The sequence below is a fragment of the Drosophila serrata genome, unplaced genomic scaffold (assembly GCF_035046125.1).
Source record: "Drosophila serrata isolate PLE 108 unplaced genomic scaffold, ASM3504612v1 contig_295, whole genome shotgun sequence".
Classification (NCBI taxonomy): domain Eukaryota; kingdom Metazoa; phylum Arthropoda; class Insecta; order Diptera; family Drosophilidae; genus Drosophila; species Drosophila serrata.
In genome coordinates this window covers 748,721-762,721 of record NW_028257193.1, presented here as the reverse complement: position 1 = coordinate 762,721, position 14,001 = coordinate 748,721, and the positions used below count along the sequence as shown (strand labels likewise).

The 14,001-nt window shown below is 43.1% G+C and overlaps 1 long non-coding RNA gene across 1 annotated transcript in view; it reads left to right on the top strand.

The window, feature by feature from the left end:
* Positions 1-14,001, top strand: part of LOC147643047 (uncharacterized) — a 65,882-nt gene that overhangs the window by 7,103 nt on the left and 44,778 nt on the right. The gene's annotated exons all lie outside the window — the stretch shown is intronic.

Here is a 14,001-nt window from a genome sequence, read left to right as displayed (position 1 = left end):
GCGGCGGCGTCAGCTCCTTGCAGTTTCATTACCCCAAAACAAGAGATTTTTGTTTAAACTTGTTTTGGGGGAAAAGGAAAAAGAATACTTTGCATCATTTATGCGGTCTTTTGCCGTTTGAGCTTTTCTGTTTCTTATTTTTCCCCGCTTTTTCCTGTTTTATTTTGACTTTTTTGTTTAATGCCGAAAGTTGGTTTTGCCCTTTGGCTGGCTTTTTGGCTCGGCGTCGACCTGTTAAATGTGTTTATTCGAAACACTTGAATTATTTAGACACATTTGACTGGCATTGACTTTGATTAGGCCATACATATTCCATGCATTCATAAAATCTGCTGCTTAGACAGATTCTCAGACGGCGTTTTATGGCCTAGGTGAGTGGATGGGGCCGAGATGGGCCGGATTTTGGCCAGAGAGTCAGCATAAAATTTAGCACGCAATTACCAGCCGGCAGATAAGTCGATAAGCTGCTGATGAAATGGAATGGCATGGCTTCGCGTCTTCCCCTTGTGGAATGAAGCTCATTAAAATGCAACGAAATGTCACCTATCTGAAATTGAAGCGCAATCTTAACGGACCTAACAGCCAATTATAGCGGCAGGGATATGGCGTAAATTCCACGATAAACATCCTTCTCCAACAACAGAAGAAATAGCCACAATAGGGACTCGCTGCTAAATTAGAGTGCAAGCTTGTTAACGACGAAAGATGGTTCATACAAGTAAAAGATGAGTGTACACTGAGAAAACATAGTTTAAAGCATTATTTTATAGATATCATATCACAATACTTTGGTAGATATTTTCAATTTATTAAGATTTATTTATATATTATGGTTATTTTTGGCTCTTAACATCATTTTTGAATGCTTTGATTCAAACCCTTTGTAAGTTAAGAATTTTCTTTTACTCTTTTTAATATTTGTTCTTATATCTATGCCAAAATAAATATGAAGTAGAAAATCGAACTGAAATAATGTTTAGAAGTAGTTTAAATAAAAACAATCAAATTAAAGGTTGAATATTTAAGGTAAACAATTCATTCTTTCTCCTAAACTAATAGTTTAGCTTGTATTTTATCTTAGTGTACAACTACAAAAAGGTATTCCTGCTTATTTATGTGCATGCCCTAGCTTTGGGTCATTGGGGGTCACTGCTCCTGCTAAGACGTTTGCATAATATAAGAAAGATTTGGTTCGTTTTCGCTCTCTTTTTTTTTGGTGGGCGTCTGCCTAAGTAGAGTCATATTAAATGCCCAGAGATGTAGAGATGGAGATGCGCAGGACGAAGGACGCAGGACGCAGGAGCTTAGAGGGGCTTCTCCGGTTAGCTGCAGAACATAAGCCCCTGGCATAGAAAGCGATAAAAATGGCTTGGCTATTGTGTATTGCCACTGCTGTTGGCTGCCTGCTTTCTGCACCATATTGCCAAGTGTTCCTTTCATTCGGTCTCGCATTGTCCGGGGCCCATGCGTAAAGTGAACAAAAATTGTGGGAAAATTACGTTTCGAGGGGAAACGAACGAACGAACGAGACACTGAGAGTGGGGTCGGTAGGATGGGGAAGGAAGCGAGTCCAGAAATCCCGACTTAGCCTATTAGCATTCATATTAAAACGAAAGTGGAGCCATATTGCGTATACGCAGCCATGTACCATGCTCACTGTGTACATTGTCAGAATGTGCGTAATGCCTGCTCCTTCCCTTGTGTGCGTGCTTCTTTCGCCTAGAATCTGTTATTTCTGGCCTTGTTGTTGCCTTTGGCAGACAGCAGCACTTGGGCAGATTCTGGGATTAACGTGAGCTCATCTGCACAGCCCCACTCTCTCCTAGAAATGGTGTACTTTGCGAGCATTGGGAAGGAAAAGTTAATTCCTTTTTGAGTAATACGCGTTGTCCTTTGAATAGGCACGAAAATTGCATTCTTTTCTACCCAATTTTATGCCATTTTCGGGGGGACTGGAGTTTTGCAAAACTAATCCCGGTTGTTTACTTTTATTAAAACCGGGAAATTCTTTTCCACAGCAAACTTGTCGCAGGGATACACATAAATATAAAAAATATATATATATGGGGGGATGTTACTGAAATCAGTAGAGATTTAAGAGCAACCATTTAAGGTTCCTATAAAGTGTAATGTGACTTTTACTATACGGGAATGATATGATCTCGATGGATTTGTAGGGTGTTTTCTCGAAATCTTATATTAAATTAAAATAAGCTATTTTATTCCTTCTGTTTGATATTCTATTACCTTGCCTTTTCTAATTTAATTATTGGATCGCAACGAAATTTTATTAATAAATTTAAGATCGATTGAATATAAATTACACATTCTTTAATGATATTTAGCAATATTTTTATATGACAATTTTATGCCTAAATCCACGTTTTTCAAATATCATAACTAAGCCAAATTTGCATTAATTTTAATTCGGAAAGCTGTTCTGTGCTAGTTTTGAATAGGTCAATAAATCTAAATAAAATATATGATTTATTGGGTCGGAAATGATTCCGTCACTTAATATTTATAAAAAATCAAATTTTTAACAATTTTAACGATGTGAACCCTTTAAAATTTTTGAAAATGATAAAAAAAATTAAATTTTTGTCAGAGATATCTAGATCGATTCGGCTGTTTATGCTGATCAAGAATATATTTAATTTATAGGGTCGGAAATGACTTCTTCACTGCTTTTTAAGCTTCTTTCTGATGTTAAAATACATCGAAATTCTATAAAAACGTTTGTTCTTTTTTTTAAGTGAAAATCTTCAAGTAGTGTGATTATGGCGGTCACCTGGGAAAAGGTAACCGCTTAATCGCCCAGACTTAGTTAGAGGCCCAAAACTAACCGCAGACATGGCCAGAAGCCGAACAGAGTTTTGGCATATCAATGGAAGCGACTCTCACGCCAAATGGCCAGGACAACAAGCACTTGGCTTGGTTTGACTTGGTTGTTTGCGTGTTTTGCTTAGGTGTCGTCGCTTATGTGGCCTGCCCAGGACACTTAAGGGCACTTTAGATGTGTTTGTGTGGCCACCAGTCGCAGAGAGAGCGGGATGAGCGAGCATATGGCTACACAAGGATACAAAGTGGTCAGCGGAGCCATTACAGCGTCAAAAGTGCTTATCTACACAGTTGTTCTGTTGTGGTTGTTGCCGTTTGCCGTGTGTGGGTGTTGCCATTGTGTCCAAGGCTAAATAATGCGCTTAATAGCGCTTACCCACCTCTAAAGGATCCAGGATCCCAGATCCCAGAACCCAGAACCCGATGTCCTGGACATCACGCTCTGCGTTTTTGCCGTTTTCTATGCCATGCCTTTGTCTTTGTGCCATTAGGCGGACAAACATACACACACATGGAGTCACGTTTGCCCTGAAGTAGGGGCCCAGCGATTTGCTGTTGGCTGCCAGCTCGATTAGCATATCAATATGCAGTGTGCACCCACCCAGGCCTCATTCCCGAGCATCCCAAGACCACACAGCCGGGGCGTAGTCCCTCTATTCAGAGCCACGCACAAGTGACACATCGTTATGCGGCCTGATAAACATGGACTCCTCCTACTCACAATGCCCCCATATTGCGCATACGGCACGTTGTCAACGTCAAGTGCTCCGAGTGCGACAAGAAACTTAATGAAATGAGCGAATTGAATAGTTCGCTGGCTGCCAGGCACTCCTTTCCCCGGATATTGGGTTTTATTTTATTATACATATTTTGCCGACTTTACTATACTTTACTTTACTTATTTTTCCCTATCATGAGATTCCGATGGCGCGATGCCGCTTCAGGAGCGCTGTGTGTGTGCAACATCAGGCAACACATGCCGCCATTTCGCAGCATAATATCAAATTACAATGACTATCCATGTGGATCGTTTGCGCTATGTGTGCACCTTGTTGTGCGTTGTGTGTTGTGTGTGTTTGTAAACTACTTAATGGTGTGTAAATTTGCCGACGCGCTTCGACGCTGTTCGGTTTCAATTTTGTGGCTGAGAAAAATTAATTTTGTTGCTCGCTTTTTGTTTTGCCGCCCACTATGTCTATGCCAGTGTTTTGTGTGTGTGTGTTGTGAGTGGTTGTGGCAACACTGCGTATGCGTAATGGATTTGTGCAATTAAACCGAAAACAAGAGCAGCACACACGCATACGAAATTTGATCAAGTCCTGGCTTTCCAGCACAAAACCAGCAAGCACACAGCCAGTCAGTCAGACATTCAGACAATCACTCAGTGAGTCGATGTCTAACCTGTTGGCTTAGTTTCGAGAAAAGTTTCATTCCTGTTCCGGAGCTCCCTGGCAGCATTATTAGCAAGTTTGGATAAACCCACACTCACTCCGCACAGCGGCTGGCAGAGGAATTCAATTTAAGTCTGACACAGGAATTACATGCTCTCCAAGTTGACTCTACACTCCATTCTGTTGGAAAGGGGTAGACAACACAAAAGACCCCGAATAGAAGCAACATCCTTACCCCAATCTCTGCTCTGCTCTGCTCCAATACATCCCTGGTTGCCAAAAAAACTGTTTACGTACCAAATAAATTTGCCATTAGATGAAGGGGAGAGAATTTACACGACTCTAGCCGGCCCAGAGAACATAAACAATGCAGCTGCAAGTCGACCAAGAAGAGTGACACACAGGACCAAGTCCTGCGGCAAAAGCAGGCAAAAACAGAAACAGGAGGTAGCAGCAGCAAGGATGTCGGTGTCGATAACGCTTGGCGAAAATTTACGACGAGCATACATTGAAATTGTCACATTGAATCGCAGAACAGGAGTCGGAAAAAAGCACACTATCGGTGCACCTGACTGGTGACTTAAACTACGGCGGCAGCTAATGAAATCTGTGAGCCAGGATCTGTGAAAATCCTTTCTGTCGAATTGGAATTCGATGCCTTTTGCACCAAAGCTACTTCATTTCGACCATAAATTATCACATGCAGGCGGTACACTATTTCCCGGTCTGCCAGAGCCTCAAATAAATACAAATCAGAGGGGGAGCAAAAGCTCTTTCCGTTTCAAGTGTAAGCATATACTCGTATATAACGAAATATATATTCGATTCCATTCCCAAAAAGCCAGGACACTGCAGAGGATCGTTTATAATCAGAAGAGCAGAAAATTTCATATTGCCTCAATGGCCCCGACATGTGCACACGGAGAGATTTCATTGTGTATGTGTGTGTCTCTCTCTCTGTGCAGAAATCTTTGAACTATGAAAAATTGATATTAGCTAAAAATACTTTTAGTCCTTGTGGCCGCCAGGCGGTGTCCTTACCAGCCCTTTTGTCTGTCTGTCCCCCATTCGCTTTCTCACAGTCAGTTGGAGTGTGTGCACAATGATTAGGCGGACCCGGGTCCGGGCACTGGCCACATTGTACAATTTACTCTGATTCCTTCGGCCAGTTGGGGATTGGCCCTGGTCCCAGTTACAGTCCCCCGGGGATGTGTGGGGATACTTCCTTCTTTTTTTGGCTTGCTTATTTTGGCTGAACTTTATTTAATAAAGCAATTTGCGCTTGGCTGACATTAGTTATTGTTTGAGCCCAGGCCGCAATGTCTGGCTTGCTGGCCCAACACAGATAATTTGTGGAAGCCGAGAGCTTTTACTTTCGCCTGGGAAATGGGAAAACGGGCAAGGGACAAGGGCATAAAGTGGGGAGAGAGAGAACCCTGTGTTTGCCCACCAATTGCCACAACTTGTTAAGCAATTAAATTTAATTTGCATGATAAAAAATACATGAGGACAAGGCCGCGACGGGGGAGTATTAAAGCCAATGTATAAATAGAGCTCGACACCTGCCATTTCGAGTGCGATTCTCCTTGATTAATGATGATTAATGGTCAGCATGGAGTTGGTGCACGCAGATCAATCAAGCGAGCTGGAAAATATTTTTAGATCTAGAGAATTTCTATTCCCTGGGAATCACGTACCGCCAATCAAGTCAATTAGTTGCCGGCAACAATTTAAAGAATTTCAGCGAGCGGAATCCCATCTAAACCCCCATTCCGTGCCACAGCCAAAAACCCGATGCGACGCCTCTGGCCAGGCCTGCACCTTTCTGCATAACAAATCAATGGGGATGCATTTTTTCCACGTTGCTAGCAACGTTTTTAAGCGCACATCCGCAACGGTAACGCCTGCGGCTCTACACTTTTTGGCTCTGCTCTTTTTTTTTCGCTTTTGTTGGCCTGTGCGTTTTGCCAAACTGTCAATCAATAGAATTGTTCGCCACTTTTTTCTAGGCCCACCGCAGAACGCAGAATGTTGCTGCTGCTCCTGCCTCTGCTGCTTCCTCTGCTGTTGCAAGGACGAGCCCGAAAACCGAACCGAATCGAATCGAATCGTATAGAATCGAATCGCGTCCGTGTTGAATGCATTGTTGCCACTGCCACGGCTGTAGCCATTGCATGTGGCAGCTATGGGCCGGAGCTCTAGGAGAGCGAGCCGTCAAAGTCAACGTGCATCATGTGGCGTGCGACCGGAGTGAGGCAATGTTATTTTTCGCTTTGTGGCTGCGCTTTGCCCGTTACGACATTTGCACACTGCTGGCAACACAACACGATGAAACCCGGCGGACGATAAAAAACAAAAAAAAAAAAACTGATGAGCGGGCTGAGAAAAAGTGCAGAAATGGCGGAAAAAACTGGCCAACAAGTGCCGTTGATCTATGAGGGGTCAGAGTGGTACCAAGTTGGCCAAGTTGGCCAAGTTGTGTGTCTAAATTTAGGCTTAAAGCCGACTGTTGGAAGGGCAATTTAAGCTAGGGCACTAAGCGAGGGTGCACAGTGAGAAAATGTCATGTTCTTGGAGTTTAGCAAAGGGTTTTCAGGGGGTATTTCCTACTATTTGGTCTTATGGTTTTAAAGATATTAAGTTACTAACTCTTATGACTGAATACCTCGTCATCAAATAACTAAGAACTTTATAGTTTAAGAAACTTAAAGATTATATATCGTGAAAAGTATAAATTAAAGACTTTTGACTTTGTTTAATAAACCTTTTCTTAAGCTTAACTTTAACTTTGGAGGTTTTTTTTGGTAGCTCCTGTTTGGTAGCTCCTTTTTTCTTTGCGTGCCAGAAAGTATCTTGCTGCTCCTCGAGCCATCAAACTGCTCGTTAACGCTCCAGCAAAGGAGTCATCGCCGATAGAGGCAGACTGTGAGATAGGATGAGAAGCCGGGACAGGAGCGGGGAGACCGGAGAATGAAGGGAGACCAGGATACAGGATGAACAAGAAGCAGAGCGCCTTGAGGCCGCAGGCTGCGTTCTGCATGCGGCTTTGATTTTTGTCTTTGTTCACGTTTTTGGCCATGTACGTAGTTGGCCCCAAAAGGCAAAATCAATACATCCCTGTGGCTTGACGGTATTTTTTTTTTTTCTCTAAGTGTGTGTGTGAGTGTGTGCCTCCCTCGGCCGTGATTTGCCTTTGCCTTGCCATTTAGCACTGCCTTCGTCATTCCTTGCCGCCCGGAAGTTGCCCGTCTGCCCGTCTGCCCGTCTGCCCCGGCTCAGGCATGCAGGCATTCATTCCGGCACTCCGGCAATCCTTCAGCTCCTCCTCCATGCACTTGGCCCGTTCTCCAACCTCAGTGAGCTCTGTGTGTGAATCGGCCGTGATTATGTCTAATAGCTGTCCAAATCGATCGATGTTCAGTGTACTTGACAGTCGGGTTGAGGCACACGACTGGCAGTTGCCTTCAGCTCCGGCTTGATCTTTGGCCTTTTCGACTGATGCATAATAAATGAGTGCCAGCCACACTTTCGCCTAATCATATAATAATAACTTAAGTAATGGCCAGCATAAATAAATGAATCACTAATGAGCTGAAACTGTTTCCTTTTCTCGGCAGAACCGCAGAAACGAGCTGCGACGCACTAAAAATGCGCCATTTACGACAATCAAAATGATTAAGTGCGTTCCGGGGGGGCAGTCACATTGCGAAAGTTGCGTATACGCCGCGTTTGCCTTGCCTCCGTTTTCCTTTCGCCAAGAATGGCCATAAACACCCCGAAAAAAGGGGTCTGAGTCTGGGTGAAACAAGAAATATGACGGGTTTGCGTCTGTTTGGCGTTGGCCAGGCTTAAAGCAATTTAAAGCCCTGCCTCCTCGGCCGGAGGCAATTTCGTTAATATTTCCGAGGCGTTCGCGCGGCCCAAGGAATGAACTGTGTGTGGCGTAAAGAAAGAAGTTAAAAATACGCTTTAACTGCTACAACAAGTCCCCGGGGAGTGATTAAAATATAATAAATTTCACTTGAAAAACGAGGCAAGACAGCGCAGCGGCAGAAGCGGCATAAACCGAAAGGAGATTAAGTGGTTGGCCAGCATAAAAACCGCACATGCAAACCACCCACCCAAAAACGCCCATATCCACGCCCACCCATATGGACCTCCGCTCCATCGGCCCTGCGGCAGGGAGGATCCAGAGTAGGAGTCCGTACTCGAGGAACCCGTAGTCCGTGGCCCGTGTCCGGGTCCGGATTCGGGCTTTTTTGGGTCCGGCCAGTGGAGTCGAGCCCACAAAAGTGTGAACATAATTTAACATGCAGCGGCGCGCCAGTTTTTGGGTTTTTTGGTTTAGACAATGTTCAAGGATTGCCTCGCTTCTTCATGAACCCCCCTTTACACTCATCACCCATTCAGCTTTGCGCCGCCTCTGTGTCCGTCTGTTTTTCGAGGGGCTTTGAGCCGAGCGTTTGAGTGTTTTGAAGCCTTATGTGAATTTGATTTGCGGCATTTTAATTTATGAACATGTGAAAGAGCCGCCGTCGAGCTACCAAACATTTTGCCAAAAACATTTCCTGAAACAAGTTGCGGTTACACAGCGACTGAGGCTGGGTTTTTCGAGGGACTACACGGGCTACAAGTGGATCTAAAGCCTTCCTCTTTCGAGGGAACTCAGTCAGACAAGGCTGGCTTTGGATGGCGAAGCCCCAGCTGACGGCGCTTTTGCTTTTTGTGCTGAATGCCAAATCAAGCAGCTGCCTTTATGTGCTTTAATTTTTTGTATTTTCTTTTTTTTTGTCAGCCTCCCCCGCTCGACTTGAGACTTTTTGCCATAGAAATTTTCATTTTCGTTTTCTGGTTTCTCAAATTTTTTTTTTTTTGTTTTCCCTTCACTCGTTTCTTCCCCGTTTTGGTTTGGTTTATTTATCCAGGACTGACAGTATGTCTATGGTAGTGGGCGTTTTGTCGGGTTATCAGTGCTCGCATAAATCTTTTATCAACCAGTCGCAGCTGTGGGCCTCCGGAGCAGAAGCAGAAGCAGAAGAAGGAGCAGGAGCAGGAGCAGGGATGCTGCGAAGCCCCCTGTTGCTGCTTCCTAATGAATACGCAAAAAGTTGCTAATGAAGCAGCGGAATGGGAGGGCAAGGAAGTTTCGGGATACGCATATGAATACATATACGGGAGGAGCCTGCCAGAAGGACGCAAAGATGCTGCTGATGGCGACGAAGGGCAGGAGGCGCAAGTCCTGCCTTATAGCTGATCTCATGCATATGCGACAGATAGAATAATTATACACTTGGGGGCTGGGAATGGGATTAGAAGTGAGTTGGAACAGAAAAGCTGGAGCAGAGGGCGTGCAAACTTTGTCATGAGGAGTTCTTATGGCCTACGAAAAATGCTTATGTGATAAATCTGTACGAAATATTTATAATGGTAAGTAAATCAGTTGCAGAGTTTTTGGGGGAAAATTAGATTATGAGCAATGGCTTAATCTTAAAGCATTGCGAAAATATCTTTCAATTTGATTAAAGCCGAAAAACTCTTTGAAAATCTTTTTCACTTGACCAAAACTTAATTTATTAAGTACCATTTGCATAAGTTTGAACTTTTAGAGCTCCCTTTACCTGCTTTACCCCCTAATTGCCCGGGTAGGTGAATTGATTTTGTTTTTATTTCCCCCCGTCCATTTTTCTATTAAACTTTGTACATGCTTTCGGGCCACGATTACTCTCAAGGCTGCAAAAAGGAAGCCGCAGGAAACGGAGGCCAATGGAAGGCAAGGGAAGTCAGCGCTGAATGCTTATTGTGGTCGTTACAGAGTCCGAGCCAAGTCCAGGTCCTTGAACGGGGGAAGAGAGAGAGCCGGCGGCTAATGGTAAATAACGATAAATAGAAAAAAAAACCTAGTAGAGAAGTGCCTTTGGCCACAGGCAAAGTCAATGACGCACTCCGGGCACTTCAAGGCAGAGCAGCCTCATTGGTAGCAAGCTATACAACAAAAGCCAGGTCTAGTGTGCTTAAAGCGTAAAATTGTTTGTTATAAAATTCAATTGCAGTTGCCGCAGTAGTTGCAATAGCAATAGCAATGGCAGTTGCAGTTGCAGTTGCATTCTCTGTTGCTGCTTTTTACTTTGCTCGCGGCCAAATGCAATCAGCTGCATAAGAAATGCCAAAGCTGGAAACAGAAACGGCTAAAAAAGAAAGTTCCAAAGTTAAGTTGGCTACTTTTGTCTTGCCCTGAGATTTTTCCCAAGTATAAACTATAAGTATATCGAAGGCCTTGGCCAAAAACTTAAGCTCCTCCTCCTTTTTTTCTGCATATCAAATGGGGGTATAGCGCACAGAAATATTAAAAAGAACAAATCGCATTTTCTAAACAAATTGCAAAAACTTGAAATGTGAGATCTGAGAGAAGAGCTGAAAATGTTCAATTTCATTGAATTTAAATTGAAATATTTTCAAGTTAGTTTAAAAAATTCTATCTCCCGCTTCCGTTTTGCCATTTGTTTTCCCCAAATATGAGCTGTGAAGCAACCCCATCCGGTGTGTCGCCAGGCTGATTATGTTATAGCAATCTGCAATTTGTATGAGAGTGGGTTCCATCAGCGAGTCATGTGGCATATTACCTTTTATGAGGTCTACTTTGAGGTTGTTTTCTGGCCTGGCTGCCATCGGTTGGCGACGACGCACACGCAATCCACTCGAGGTGAGTCCCACCCGCTGGCGTCATAAAAGTGCGTAACAAGAGTTAGAGGCAACAGGTTGCCAGGCGGTAGTTATATATATATATATATATCCTTATATATATATCCTTTGCCTCCGACTCTGTCTCAGTTCTCGTTTGCCAACAAATTGCGCATATCAAATTTACGGAATTGTCGCCGCTCTGTGTGCTCTGCGTTGTCTTTCGCTGTGGCAGGGAAAAGTGGAATTTTCGCCAAGCCTTGCCGGGAAAACTAATAGATTCCGTTGTTGCCTTGACACTCTCGTGAGGCTTTATGGCCAAAGTGTTGGGTAATGGCGGCAAATGGTAGGCGTTGCCAAAGGATCTCGTCTATAGGCGGCTAATGTCACATTTCTGAGCTCGTTGTCTATATATATATTTTTTTATAAGCGTTTCGCGTGACAGAAGCCGCGATTCGCTTGCATTTACATATCCGGGACATTAGAGCCGCCATATTAATGATTTTATAGTGTAATAACGCGTTATCACGCCGTCACTCACACGCGCATAGATATGGCTAATTCATTTGTTGCCAGTTTTGCCATGTTTATATATACATTCTTCTTTTTTTCCCCAATGTTTTGTTTGGGATTTTTCCCGGCTGCTCTGCAGATCAGAGTTGTGGTATGACAGTTTGCATTTTGATTGAGTTGTTTTCACATAATTTATGGGGACAGGCCAGCGGAGCGTGCTTTGGTAAATGCAAAATGATATTGATATGGATTGCTCCGGTATGGATTTCTAGCATGGCTTTCGGTTGTTTTAGCCATTTGATTTGTGATTTGTTGCGCTGCATTATGCAAATGTTTGGCATCGTGCATAAATTGTGCAAATTATTTTCTGTCTGCCGACTTAATTAAATGACAAACTCATTTTTTCGGTACACCAAGCAGCCGGGAAAGTAAACAAAAGCCTGTCACACACAATGCCAAATTGAGCTCTCATTCAGGCCATAAATGAATAGACTTTAATGAGTTCAATAAATGGATCGGACAGTAGTTGGCTTCTGGGCGGAAAAAAGGATAAAATTCAATAAATCAATACAAGGTTGCCACATTCAACGAGACCAAAAATGTTGTGAGAACACTTTCAGCCGTTGGTAATTGCAACACGTTTCGTATGTGGAATGGGAAGAATTAAATAGGGATAAAAAAACAATAAGCTAATTACCCATTTGTTCTTGATATGTCTCTGATATTAAATATTAGTGGAGAGAGTTAAATCCGGTTGTGTTGACTATTTAAAGAGCCTTAAAATAAAGCATTTCTGTTTATTTAATATTTTAATAATGGATTATAATAACTTAAGGGATGAAAAACTACTGAAAACAGTGGCAAATAATTACAATTACTATTGTATGAAAAACAGTATTTATAATCCTATTAAGTACAGAAATAACTACTGCAGAATTATCTCGGAATCTGTAGGAAATTATTATCATTCAAATACTTATATTACCTCTTCCAGTTCTAAATATACTTCCTTCGTGGAAAGTGGTCACGCAAAAGGTCAACTTTTGCCCTAATTACTAAAGTATTTCCTTAATTAGTTTGATGCTGCTGATAAAAATACTCAACTGTTTAGAATTGACAATTTATACCTTCTTCTTTGTTTGTTTCTCGGGGCAAGAAAGTCTAGTTTAGGTGAAAGATAAATATCCTTTCATGACAGGACAAAGGCTCCCTTCAATTGGCTTAAGTTCCCTTTTTCTCAACATTTTGCCGCGTTGCCTGGCTACCAGCGTCTGGATTGTTGCCTAATTCTTTCGGCTCCATTCAGTTGGGTCCGCTAATTGCTATAACTTCCACTCTTAGACAGTGTCCTATATATACACACTATACTGTGTGTTGATTGCGCTGAAATAAATGAGTTTTCATGCTAACCGAGCAAAAGTTGTGCCAATTATGCTGCTGCGACTGAGGTGCCCGTTCCCGGGTATTAGTCGTTTGGTTGGCCAGAAAAGACTCAACTCTGGCCAAAAGTTTCCCGCTTTTGTCGAATTAATATAATGCCATTTGCCATTTAGCATAAGAAGCGAGTGAATTGCTCCACAAATTGAATGAAAATTTTCCTCCTCTTCATTATGCATAATCATTCAGCTAAACAAAAGGGCTGAGCGGAGCGTGGAAAATGCACAAGAACTGACTCGGCGAGTGGGTGGCACTTGCGGCATAGATTTCCTTGCAATCTGATGCGTACATTTTTGAGAGAAGCGATTTTAGCATTTTGTGAATAAGTTTCGCTGGGCCGGGGATTATTGCGAAACATTTCTCGCTTTTAATCAGAATCCCGGACTGCCAGGATGATAAATGTTACCCTGCAGCGATGCGGTGCTGGAAACCAGGTCGGGGTCGTGGTAAAGAAATATTCATAATTCAATGCTTAAACCGCAATTCATGCTCTGCTTTTTTGGCATCACCATCGTTGCCCCTTCAGCTGCTGCTGTTGATGCTGCTGCTGCCAGTTTAGTTCAGTTTCAGTTGAGTTTTCCCCATGCCATTCACATTAATATCGTTGTGCAGTTGGGTGTTGCCGGTGTTTTCTGGTGTTTTCTCTATGCTGCTGCAGCTTACCTGGGGTAAACCTTAAAAACGCTTTTGCATTTTCATAAATGTTTGGCTTTTGCTGAAAATACACACTGACCCACACAGCCCCTTGACAGCCCGGTTGATCTGCATATTTCACTCGACCCCATCACAAGCTGGCCGTGCTTCAGATTCTTTTTTGTTGTTATATTTTCCTCACTGCGGCCTGGCCATATCCACCCCAATCTCCGCGAAATGAGGAGGACTGTGCATCCATCATTTCTCTGTGGATTCGTGGCAACGGCGGTGGCTTTGGAGGCGTCGGCGGGGCAGCAATGAAATTGAAATTAATTTTTAGCGATTGCGGATGCGGCGGCCTGGTCGTTGGCGGTTTTGACACGTCCGCTGATTGAATTGTAAATTTTCTTGACCTCAAAAATATGTCCATTATGCCCAGTAATTTACACACACACATTTTCCCTGCATTATTGAACAGAATATGAACAATACTAATTGTGCTGGAATT